We start from the raw sequence: 14231 nt of genomic DNA, 5'->3' as shown, positions 1-14231 counted from the left end.
TCTGTGACAAGTGCAGAAGAAAGCAATGATGTATGGTATGTTGACTCAGGTGCATCAAACCACATGACAGGTCATGCAGAATGGATGGAGGATGCAAGGAAAATGAAAAAACCAGGATTTGTGGAGACTGGTGATGATACTGCACATCCTATTGTGTAGATTGGAAAAATTCCTTTGTCTATGCAAGATGGGAAAAAGAAATACCTGTCCGATGTATTTCATGTCCCGAATATCACCAAGAATTTGGTTTCTGTTGGTCAAATGGTTGAGCAGGGCTTGCAGGTCAGATTTAATCCTCATGGATGCTTTGTTGAGGATATGAAAAATAAAGGTCGCTTGATAGCAAAAGGAAAGAAGAAGGGTAGAATGTTTACGTTGGATGCAGACATGTCTGAATTGAGTGCAGTAATGTTTGCACATGGGACCGGTGTAGTTGCAAATATTGATATCTGGCATAAACGCATTGGTCATGTTAATGTACAACGACTTAAATCAATGCAGGCCCAAAATATTGTTGCAGGATTGCCTAAATTCAAGGTTGCAGAAATGCATAAGGTATGTGAAGCCTGCTAATTTGGAAAACGGGCAAGGAAACCATTTCCTAGACATGTTCAAGAGAGTAAGAAGCCATTGGAATTAATCCACTCTGATGTGTGGACTACTAAAGCTGCATCTCTTGGAGGCTGTCATTATTTTGTCACTTTTATTGATGACTATAGCAGAAAAGTTTGGGTGTATTTTATGAAAAAGAAAAGTGAAGTTTTTGGGCATTTCAAAACTCTTAAAGCTATGGTTGAAAAAGAAACAGGCCTGCAAATAAAATGCCTAAGGTCAGATGGAGGGGGAGAGTACCTCTCAAATGAGTTTGCAAGGTTCCTGCAGGAGCATGGCATAAAGCAACAATATTCATGCAGTCATACCCCACAATAAAATGGAATTGCAGAAAGGAAAAACAGGCATATTGAAGAGGTATCTCGTGCCATGCTCAATGAAAAAGACTTGCCAGATTTTTATTGGGCTGAGGTAGTTGCTACAACAGTCTACATAATGAACAGGACTCCTACTACAGCAATACATGGGATGACTCCAGAGGAGAGGTATACTGGTAGGAAACTAGATATTTCTCTTTTGAAGATTTTTGGTTGAATTGCCTATGTTCATGTGCCAGATGAGTTGAGATCCAAGTTGGATCCAAAAGCTGAGAAGTGCATCTTCATTGGTTACTCTCTGCAGGCAGAAAGGGTATAGATGCTATAACCCTTCTACTCGTAAGTTTACAGTGAGCAAAGATGTTTTTTATGAGATGAGTAGCTGGTATAAACCAGTAAATGTGATTGATGATGTAGATGCACAAAATGGTAATGCTGCACAGAATTCACAGCAGCAGTCACAAAATATTAGTGGACCTGGAGTGTCCTCTAGCAGTGGTTCACATTCTTCGCCATTGACAGGCAGATTGAGATCAGGAGAATCTTCTCAAAGCAATGCAGATAGTGGTATGCAGGTTTCACGAAAAGGAAAAGAGAAGGTAGATCAGCCCATGTTTGATGTGAATGCAAGTCACTCTTATGTGGATGGTGAATCCAGTGGCTCAGAACAGAGCATTGATGATGAGTTGGGTATCCCTTCTATTGTTACACCTGGAGTAAGGAAGACCAGGGATGTTTTGAGAGCACCTAGGAGTGAGCCTACTTTGCGTAGGTCTACCAGAGCTAGGTATCCTGTGGGTAGGCTGAAATATAATGGATTTACAGCCATCCACTATGCATATATGGTCAAAGTGATACAGGAACCAGAATCCACTTCTTTTGAGCAAGCCATGGAAAAAGAAAAATGGGAGAAAGCCATGGATGAAGAAATTGATGCCTTGGAAGCAAATGCTACATGGGAGTTGGTACCTTTGCCTAAAGGTAAGAATGCAATTGGTTGTAAGTGGGTTTATAAGGTGAAGCACAATGCAGATGGTTCTGTGAACAGATACAAGGCAATATTAGTAGTCAAGGGGTATGCACAAACATATGGCATTGATTATGAAAAAATATTCAGTCCGGTTGCAAGGATGGCAACCGTAAGAGCAGTCATTGCTATGGATGCATCAAAGGGATGGTCTTTACATCAGATGGATGTAAAGAATGCCTTCTTGCATGGTGATTTGCAAGAATAGGTCTATATGGAGCAGCTACCAAGTTATGTGCATGCTATTCATCCTAAGTTTGTTTGCAGGTTGAAGAAAGCTTTGTATGGCTTGAAGCAAGCACCTAGAGCATGGTCTGACAAGATAGGACAGTATCTTGTCACTATTGGCTTTCAGATTTCCAAGGCAGATTTCTCACTTTATGTGAGAAAAACAGAGAAATATATTATGCTACTTGTCATTTATGTTGATGATTTGATTATGACAGGTGACAGTGATGAAGATATCCTTCATGTGAAAATGCTATTGAAGCAAAAGTTTGAGATGAAGGATTTGGGAGAGCTGCGTTATTTCTTGGGCATTGAGATGATTAGATCACCAAGTGGGATACAACTCTTGCAGAGGCAGTATGGATTGGACATGCTGTCCAAATATGGGATGACAGGCTGTAAGCCTATTTCAGTTCCTTTGGAGCAGAATGTGAAGTTGAGCACAGATGCAGGTGAGCTTCTGGAAGACCCTACTATGTACAGACGCATAGTAGGAAGCTTGATTTATATGACTATTACCAGGCCAAATTTGAGCTATGCTGTTGGATTGGTAAGTCAATTTATGCAGGCTCCAAGGAAACCGCATTTGGATGCGGCTAGACGCATACTCAGATATATGAAGTCCACATTGCAGTATGAACTATTTTATGAGACTGGGGTTCAGATATAGTTGCATGGATACACTGATGCTGATTGGGCTGGTAGTATTTCTGATAGACGATCTACCAGTGGGTATGTGTTCTCTTTTGGGAGTGCTGCAGTCACTTGGAGCAGCAAGAAACAGCCTACAGTTGCCTTGTCGAGCACAGAGGCTGAGTACAAGGGTGTAGCAATTACTGCATGTGAGGTAGCTTGGTTGCACAAGCTACTTTATGATATGCATCAGTCTACAGATGGGCCAGTTGTCATTTATTGTGACAACATGAGTAGTATACACTTGGCAAATAACCCAGTCTATCATGCTAGAACAAAGCACATTGAGGTGCATTATCACTATGTGCGGGAGAGGGTTTTACTAGGTCTTATTGATCTAGTTTATGTCAACACAGAGGATCAGGTAGCTGACATATTTACGAAGGCATTGGGCGCAGAGAAGCTGCGCAAGTTCAGAGACCTGCTTGGTGTGCAGGAATTGGGATTGAGCTCGAGGGGGAGTGTTGAGATATCGAGCTCCACTCGTGATATGCCAGGGTGACTGTTGTGTATTTATGTCACCGACGTGTCAGTAGATGCGGTTGGTACACCGCCCATGAATAATAGCTAGATGACAGCTATCCTTATCTACTCTAGTTCGTGGCTCAGTTAGTATGCCACCTTAGTTAGTTGAGTTTGGTTTGAGACCCATATATAGGGTTCTTCTATTTCTTTGTATGCGAGTTCTTTTTGGCTTACACAACTAAGAAGAGGAAAACTGTTTTCAGCCTCCACCTCTGTGTGTATTCCCCCATTGTGCAAGCAAGAAAGCTACAAGTGAGACTCCTTCCTTCTCTCCCACAATCTTGACAAGGTGAAGTTCCACCTCCAAGCTGAAGCACACAACCATTAGGAGGACAGAATGCCTCCATGAACAAGAACATATGCGAGGTACTTTTCTCTAATGGCCCATGCCAACCACCTCTCTTGCCATTGCATGGTGCTTTCAGAGATGAGATGAGAGTAAGTAATGCTAGATTACATCTTGTGTTATATCTTTCTACAACATTTCCCCTACCTATGCCACCATAATATACGATTATCTTTTTCGTAATGATAGCTAGTATTAAAACTCATAAGCAAACAACATTATTGCATAGTGTTGTACTAATTATTGTTCCTAGACTAGGCATTCTTCTCTTCTTCCTCTAGGCACTCTCCCTTTTTCATATCCAATCACCAAGGACAATGCTTATGCTTCTACTCAGACAATATGAAAGAACCATTTGGATTGTTATACTCCCTAAAAATCATAGAGATATACATGCAATACGTGGAACCATGATCATCTAGGCCTTATAAATGTATTTTTTCATCCCAACTAATGTAAGTAGAAACCTAACACTAGGAGTTAGAAACAATGTGAAGTATTGAGTCAAATATGCATGCATTTGAATCTAAATAACATGAACCTAACATGTATACCAATCATTAGGAGGCATTTTGCATGTCCACATGCCTGGCTGCTAGAGTGGCCATGGATATCTCTTTTTGGATAGGATGAAAGAGGACCCCTTTGTATCTGGCTACAATATTAAGGAAGTATTGATCCAAGGTTGGCTCTAACAAAAGCTCAATCCTCTCTCTAGCAACATTGGACTCAATCACTTGCTTTAGCAATAGAGATGCCTCTTTCAAGACGACCTGATCCATCCAAACATCCACCATGGGATGAAGAAATGATCACCCATTGGCATTCCATAGCTCTGTCTTAAATTTTCATTTGCTCCAAGCAATGGGAGGGGTGACAATATCTTTTGCATAGAACATACAATTGAAGCAATGGAGTATTAACTTCTCAATTGTTATTTTAGACTTCACATTCTCAAAAGGAAGCTTCTATAGTATTTGAAACCAGTCATTACTTAGCAATGGATTTACCATTGCCAAGCTTTAAAAATACATAACCTTGATTTAGTAATATTTTTGCTTGGTGTGAGTAGAGATTATAGAATCATGATTCTATACCATGCAACTTCTTTCCAATTCCATTTTTCTATTGTAAGATTCTGTGATGACCTTTCTTGCTGAATTGACTTCTTACATGCAACCTTAAAATCAACCTTCCATTTACCCTAAATCAAATAGAAGAATAAAGTTAAAGTAAAGTATATAAAAGATATATATGACAAAATAGATTTTGGTAACTCATCACATAAACCATGCACCCTAGGATGGACTGGATAAGAGGATCCCATACTCTTCTACCCATATTTACCTCCAAAGCCTGATATTTTTGAATATAAATTTTCTCTTCTTCCATGAATCTATCAATGAATTCTTGTTCATCACATGAACACAAGGTCAGTGTATGGTACATGTAGTCCTTGAGGTTTGTGACACCAATTGCATCTTCATTCAACTTATAAATTTGCAATACATATACTTAGTCCAATGAGAAATATAAATATGATCAAAGTAGAATAAAACACCATACATATAGAAATAGAGAAAAATAAACACATGAAGGACTTAAAATTCAATGCACTATTGCAATCAATACCAACTCATCTGTGGGCTTTGGCAAAATGAATTGTGATTGCACTTTCACATGTCTTGCCTTCTTATTTTCTATATAGCTCATCAATGCAACCCTCATTCTCAAATGCAACCTTGCACCAACAAATCATGTCTAAGTTCCCTTACCCTTTGATTACATACACATCAACCTAAGGGAACCAAGGGGTGGGACTTACCTGGGTTGACTATCAAAACTTTTAGAACCATATGGTTTTGCCATGGCTTCTGAAATTATGCACTCATTATCTAAGTCCTCGGATCTACTCTTTATTCCTTACAACATTGAAAGTGATAGCACCATGATCATCACCCATCTCACTTTCTTCTCGATTGGGAGTAGCTTCAAGTGTCTGAATTGGTGCCACATTAGTCCTATCACCTTGCTCCACACTCCTCTCCACAAGCTTCTTTCTTTTCCTTCCCTGACTTAAGCTTGAGGAAGCCCTTTGTTTCACAATGTCTAAGTACAAAAGAAATAAAGTTTAAATATACTTGACTTAGATAAACTATTGAACCACATATGCATTCTCAACAAATTATAGCTAACTATCAATCCATTAATTTGTGGGTCAAAGATCTATAAGGGGGCAATAAAACCCTCACAAAGGTGCACATTATAGTGGAAATAAAAACTCTTTTAACAAGCCCCCATCATAGTCAATGGTGAAACTATGATTGAGGGCTTCTTCCCAATAATTTATAATATAATAATGTGTAGAAAAATGACCTTGCAAAACGGTTATGTCATAGCTGTTTTCCTTATCTATGTTATGGCTAAACCAAATGTTTGGAAGATTTCAACGCAAGCAAACCAAATCATAGCTTTTTTCCTTATCTTTGTTATGGTAAACTAAAATTGTATTTTCATAAGGCATACTTTGCACAGAGAATTCTGAGTTCGATCTATGAGCTAAAAGTGATTGACCATGGAATTTGTGAAGCAAGGGAGTAACAAGTTGGGATATATGCAATGGATTGTAACGAGTATTTTGAATACCCTCTAAAACTATGATTGAGGGCTTGATCTCAATCATTGGGCTGGCAGTTGTTGAAGGAAATGAGGGGGCCTGCAATAGAGGAGGTGGAGGTGGCCAACTAGTGCTACAGCGAGGGGTTGCCATGCCGCTGCAAACCAGAGCAGTTGGTTGTTTTGTGGCTAAAGATCAATGCCCAACAATTCTATGGTGGAAAACTGTGCGGAGGGTTCTGTATTCAAACTGGGACGGTTCTTCCTGAGCAAGCAGCTTTGAGAGAGAATCAAGCATGTATGCTGGTTTAGTGGGTTGAGGAGGAGCAACAATGTGACTATAGCTGAATGAACAACAACAAATAGGCACGGCACGTTCATAATGAGGTCCATTAGGCGAAATCTCTTACCACAGGGCGGCTATGAGTTCCGAGATGGAGGTTTGAGACATGGCATCTTCACATGGCTGTGACGCATTACATGGACTTGAGCACCAAGCCTCGGCCAGAGCTGTTGACAAATATGAGGCCTACCTTGAAGTCCAGTAGGGCTCTCAACGTTGTCATGATTGATGCGGAGCAGAAGGATACACCATTGATCGCAGCGGTGCTGTTGCATCTCGATAGGCCTGAGAAGCGTTGCCAGAATATATAACACCACAACATAAGAGCGAGCACGGACACGATCACACCAAGTCATGGAAACAAGTGCAACCTTGCCCCGCTGATCCCCATTCAGTGGAGTTGACGGGGCCTCGATCATGGGTTTGCTGCTGAAACTGTGATCGAGGGTTTTATCTCAATCATTGAGGGGTACCTCGTGTGGGACATCGTACTGCATCTTGGACATCACTCTTAGTATTCCACTTTGAATTCAAGTGCAGCTCGATTGTGAGAAAGAGAGAGCGAATTACACTCGCTGTAGGAAACTTAATAAGTAGATATATATGCTTGCTGATAACAGAGTCGTTGCTGTTCAGCGTACACAGAGAATGATTGAATCAAGAATGAATTGTATTGATCGTGTTTGCTCATACATTTTGGACGAGCAGTCATCTGTGATTCTTGGTCAGAGATGCGTCGTTTCTTATAATACATAATTTTAATAAATGTATTTGTTTATTTTGAGGTCGAGCGTTAATATTTCATTACACCCCCTTAATGCTTGAACCCAAAATTTTGGTCGCCCAAATTTTTGCAGCAAAGATTGAGCTTTGATGGCGCCGGTAGTGACTTCCTTAAAAAGTCCGCCCACATTGTGTCTGTATGTATGTGTTGAAGCTCCAATTTGTTGTCTTCCACCAGCTCAGGAATAAAATGATACTTGAGATCCACATGCTTGGTTTTCTCTGAATGCTTCGGATTCTTTGCCAGAAAGATGCATGAGGTATTGTCACAAAACAGCTGCAAGGATGGGCGTGGTACCATCCTAAGTTCTTTAATCAATATCTGAAGCCACAGTCCCTCTTTTGTTGCAAGTGCAACAGCCACAAATTCAGCTTCAGCAGATGATAAAGTTACCACAACTTGTTTCTTCCATTGCCAGGTTATAGCTGCTCCTGCAAGCACAAAAGTAAAACCCGCAGTCGAACGACGAGTGGAGTTGCCTATACGAGAATTGTAGCATATAATCCTTATTAGATTGAGAGGTCGGGCAGTTAGAAAGAGACAACTTATAGGGCACATGAAGTGGTGTGACAGCAGGTTTAATAGTAGTCATACCAAATTGATGTAAGATTTCATCAATGAATTTAGATTGGTGGAGGTAGAGTAGACCTTTGGACCGATCATGGGAAACTTGTAAGCCAAGAAAATACGAGAGAGGACCTAAGTCGGTGATGGCAAAAGCTTGAGTGAGTTCACATTTAGCAGCACGAATGAGATCGAGATTAGAGCCAAGAAGACAAATATCATCAATATAGAGAGCAACAATGAGGAATGTAGGATGACTATGACGAATATAAATATTTGGTTCTGATAAGAGTCAAGAATACCCATTTTGCAGCATAAAGGTGTTGAAGCGTTGAAACCATAACTGCGGCGATTGTTTTAAGCCATACAATGATCGATGGAGGCGATAAACATGCTGCGGAGCATCCGAATCAATGAAGTGTGGGGGTTGCTCCATATAAATTTCTTCAAGAAGGTCACCGTGGAGAAATGCCGTCTGTATGTCTAAATGATAAAGCTCAAGATCAAGAAGAGTTGTTCGCGCAAGTAAAACCCGAAACGAGGCCATGCGCAGAACAAGGGAGAAGGTCTCGTGGTAATCGAGACCTTCTACCTGACTGAAGCCATGCGCAACAAGGCGAGAGAGAGAAGGGTCCTGAGAAGCAGAACCAGCATCCATGGAGGCAAACGCACAACGGAAGGGACAATCTGCCATCAGGGCATCAAGGTGATGAGTGTTGGCATATAGATCAGTGAGAGAGCGGTGCCGTAATGAAGCAAGGGAAGGATCATCATAATCAAAAGCGAAAGGAGTTGTAAACGAACGAGGAGGAGGAACAGACGAAGAGGAAGGTAGAGGTGGAAATTCAGTAAGAGAGAGGGTAGGGATTGAGGCGACACATGGACTCGTTGGGGTAGGAGGGTTGGAACACGTTTGTGGAGACGAAGGCACACGAGATGTGCCAGTTTCAATGGGAATGTTAAGTGCATGCAGGTCACGTTGTGGTGAAGTTAAAGTGGGAGAAGATCCATGTGGACGAGGGCCCAGGCTGATCCCGTATTGGAGACGGGTGAAACGGGAATTAACTCGTGAAGTCCGACGAAAAGGAGTGCGCGAGGCACTTCGTTATGTAGAAAAAGGCATTGCTGGGGGATCGGTAACGATCAACGGTGCAAGGTCAGCCATTGGGCCGCCCTCTGGAGGCGGTGCAGGTGGTATGCCAATGGGAGGTGGCGGTAGAGGTAATGGCACGGTCGCTAGGACAGGATCAAGAGGAGCCCGCCACGAAACGGTAGAAGAAGGAAGAATATGTGCTGCCTTTGTTAATGTTTTAGATGTAGTAAACTTAGAGGCTTGTTCTTGTGGTGCAGAAATGCCGTGTGGAGTGGAGATGAGAGAATCCTCATAAAAAATGAGGGTTCGTGTGAAGAAGAATCGATGCTTATTTGGATCATGAAGGCGGTATCCTTTTACCCCGTGTGGCTCCCCATAACCAACGAAAATGGCCTTAATCGCATGATCTTGGAGCTTATGGCGATCATCACGAGGGATGAAGGCATAAACAGGTGATCCAAAAACACGAAAACGTGCATAATCAGGTAAGCGCTCGAACCATTTAGTATAAGGGATCGCGTTTATACTACGGGATGGGACTCTATCTTGTAAATAGCAAGCAATTGAAATGGCTTCCTCCCAATAGGATGGGGATAGACTTGAGATTTTTAGCATAATTTGTGCTGAGTCCATCAAGGTTCTATTGTGCCTTTCAGCAATTCCATTTTGCTGCGGGTTGTCGGGAACAGTCAGTTGTTGGTGAATTCCATAGCCACGACAATAATCTCGAAATAGATGTGAGGTATATTCCCCCCCATTATCCGATTGAAGGGTTCTAATTGTATAGGTGAGTTGATTCTCTACAAGCTGATGGTATGTTTTAAAGGCTGTAAGGACAGATTCAGAGGATTTGTCCTTTAAAAAGGAGACAATTGTAAACCTCGTGTAGTCGTCAATAAATGTGACGAAGTAGTCATTATGAGTTAAGGATAGGATAGGCATAGGGCCACATAGGTCTGTGTGAACAATTTGAAGAGATTGAGAAGTAGGTACACGATGGGTGGGATACTTCGTATTGGCCAACTTCCCATAGATGTAGCCTTCACAAAGTGAAAGGCGACTATGTGTAGGAAGGGTAAAATTAAGAGTTGAATGCATCCTAAAGATTTGCAGCATTGACCTAAGATTTAGATGACCTAAACGATAATGCCATAAAAGGGTTTTATAATGAACATCATTGGATGAGGTAGCGGCAAAAATGTTGTGAGTTGGAGTGACGGTACGACCTAGGAAATAGAGACGGCCATACTTAGGACATGTCACGACATAAGTACGGCCCGATGGAAGATGATGATGTATGGCACAATGGTCATGACGGAATTTAACAAAAGTAGAGGGGTTAGTAATCTTACTAACCGAAATAAGATTTTTGGCAAGTTGAGGCACATAATAGACATGACTAATAGAAACACTACAACAAAAACGAGGCATAGACGCGCATGTTAGACGCGCAAAGTCGGGTGCGTCTATCAAAGCGTCTATAAGTGCGTGTAAACGTGCGTGCAAATAGATGCAAATTTTGCGTCTATATATCCACGCAAATAGACGCTAATATAGACGTGCCAACAAACACACAATTATTTAACCACCTAAAATTAGCAATTCACATAATTAAAAACCAAAGCTAATAATTATTTAACCACCTGAAATTGATTCTTGAGCATGCACATGTGCACATGATAAAAATCATAGAATTAAGAATACACATTGAATCATTGAATTAAAAAAATAGAGTTAATAATTACTTTTTCATTGCTCTCTAATGAACGGCAGTTCCTCCAGTTGACAAGCCTGATATAAGTAATTAGCGGCAAGCGACAGAAACCTTACAATTAGTAACAAGCATTGCAATATGTATCTCGTAATTTCTCTACGTACTTGAAGATGATAAAAGATACTTCCTTTTTATTATGGAAAATTCAATCTAGCTTTAAAATTAACTATTGATTCTTGAGTATGCACGTGTGCGCATGATAAAAAGCATAGAATTAGGAATACACATTGAATCAATAAGCAAATTAAGTATGTTACAGTGAATGATCCATCTCATCTTCAATGAGATCAGCCCTTGCTAAACTATCTACTTCTAGGTCTATGTTACCAAGAGGTAACGAAACAAATAAGTCTATCCCACTATCAGATGTGTTGCTATATTGCTCAATAACTTCATCAATATCATCGACAATCACATAATTGTATTCTTCTGCATTTCCTTGAACATCCTCGCGATGTTCATCTTGTACTATATCACGCATATCATCCATTATGGTGTCATCATGCACATCATCATTAATTGTTGGATTGTCATCTGCTATCTCCATGTCGGTAATATTACCATATATTGGTTTTGAACGATTAGATATAGGGATGACATACCACCATCGGTTATTGTTTATCATTGGATGATACACAACCTGTATTTGAAAAACAAAAGCAAAAAACTTAAGTACTTATTATATTGTGTATATGTATCACATGTATACATATAAAAAAATTAGCCTTTGCATATATACCTGCTCGCATTGTTGAGGTAGTACTAATGTGTCATTCTTGTTTTGGTGAAATTTTGTAGAGTCAATGATTACAAAACCACTTGGATGACGTCTGATTGTGCAATGCTCACCATTTTTTACCACTTCTTTAAACCACTTCACATCCAATACATATATAAAGAATCGTTTGAAGTCAAGCTTCAGAATATCTTGGATCAAGCCACAATAACCTTCCATGGTACCATTGGCAGCCTCAAAGTGAGCAAGGACACCACAATCTTGGGTATTTCTCTTTTCATCTATACATTGAGTTCGAAGATGTTTACCCTCACACCAAAGTGCATTGAATAATGTGCACTAGTAGTAAAAGATAAAAGATCAAACATGTCAATTATTTATATAAAATAAAACTTATGGAAACAAATTAATTGATAGTATGTCTAATCTTTGATAAGCAACCTCGTGCGTATTCCCACTCTTCTTGAGATATATTAATTTCCTCCTCTTTTTCCATTCTCTCCATTTCCTCATGTAACCAATCTATATCAATATGACGTGGGAGCGCATTTAGATGATCTGGAAATGAGACATTACGTCCATATCTAGTGCGAAATTCTTGTCTCTCGCTTTTTCTTCTTGCCCTTGCTTCATTATATAGTGTCACCCATTTGCTCATTACATCACTATTGAGCACACAAAAACTATTTAACTTACGAAGTTCTTCTTTTGTTAGCACTTTACTCATTTCTTTTCCTTGAGGTACTATAGAGGTCATCCTCAAGTCTTCATCATCTTTCCATAGTCGTGGTTGAGAGGGATCCACTTCAGCAAGATATTCAGAGATATAAACAAGGGATAATTACACTAACCAACCCTCAGCCATGCTTTCCTCAAGCTGTGCTTTTTGCCTCACAAAATCTTTCAAGGTTTTCATGAAGCGCTCAAGAAAAAACATCCACCTTACATGAACTGCCCCACAAAGTGCGATCTCATCAATCAAATGTACGAGTAAATGTGATTGAGTAGTCAAAATGGATCGATGAAAAATTTCCTCCACCAAACAAACCACCTCAACAGATAATAGTCGAGCATCTTGCAATGTGTTTGGATCAATTTCCTTCGAGCTCACGTATCTGTCAAGATGTATTTGAGAATTTTTATTTTTGTGTAGAAATTCAAAGATATATAATGAAAAAATACAATGTATACACACCTCACAAGCTCTCCCATCTTGTAAATGATATCACGTACATCTTTGGAGGCACAATGGGATATGCTAGTAGGAAGTACGAACTGAATGTAAACAATATTCATAGATCATATGATTAGTTGAGGAAAAAGTCATCATACCCCAAAGTTTACACATAGTTACTTCACTAATTACTATATTCATGGTTAGAGATACCCTTACTTGAATCATTTTGTGCCAATCGTGGGACTTCAAACCAGATAGTTGCTCCACACCTCTTTTCTTTTTCTTTATGAAGGCTCCCTTGAGACATCTCATACATCCTGTGGGTGTTCGAAAGCTATATATTTGTTCCTTCACTATTTTTTCCTCATTCTTTGATAACATCCAAGGTGCATGGGGTAGCTCAATCTTTCCTCTGGGTCCAATGCGTGGCCAGGCTCGTCTCATGTGATCAATGTTACGTAAATCCTCCCTTACATTAACTGAATCACGAGTCCCTATCAAGTGATCCCATAATGTAGATATAACATTTTTGAATATGTGCATGGGGTCCAACATGTGATTGATCTTGAGTTCAGTTCAGTACGGAAGATGAAAAAATATAGAGAACCTAACAAACAAACAATATATTATGTAAACAATTCATCATGCTAAATACTTTAAAGTCAATCGAGAGAAATGCACTTCTTATCGACTCATGCTGAGTGGAGGGTGGCTGTCGGCATTAATCCATCTCTCCTTCCAATCTCAAATGGTTAGAGATTGTGGAGTCATTCCATTAGTAGGGAGAACATATTTGGGATGGTCAATAGGAAGAAATCGATGATGATTGTCGTAGATAACCTTCTTTAAACGTGCTGGCCTAGAGGAAACTAGAGAGGGACCGCAAATAGGACATGCATGATATCCTGACGTGGTTAAACTTGAAAAAATAAGTGAATTAATAAAATGCAATTGATTCAAGTCTTGAATTTCAAATATAGAGTTATATACATGTACCTGAACACTCTCCGTATCCTGGAAAGTCGTGCATGGTCCACAACAACATGGCCTTCAATGTGAAATCTCTAGAGGATACAGATGCACTTGTTTCGTATCTTGATTCGCCACAAATAGGACACTCTTGTGCGAACTTATGAATCCCACGAAATAATACACAATCATTGACACATGCATGGATCTTGACATAATCGAGGCCTCCCAGAGATGTCAAGTAATGTCTTGCTTGCTCTCTCTTAGTTGGCAATTTGTTTCCTTTTAGAAGCATTTGTGATAATAACCTACATATATGTTTAAAAGTGAGTTAAAAAACCACCAACATATATTTCTATCTGATTTCAAAATAGAATTATCAATTAATATTATGATTCATATATAAGCCAAACTGAATTGATATCTA

This window comes from Lygodium microphyllum, chromosome 25 (assembly GCF_053477565.2).
Source record: "Lygodium microphyllum isolate KBCC chromosome 25, Lygodium_microphyllum_v1.1.10, whole genome shotgun sequence".
NCBI lineage: Eukaryota > Viridiplantae > Streptophyta > Polypodiopsida > Schizaeales > Lygodiaceae > Lygodium > Lygodium microphyllum.
Note: the sequence above shows the minus strand (reverse complement) of the source record.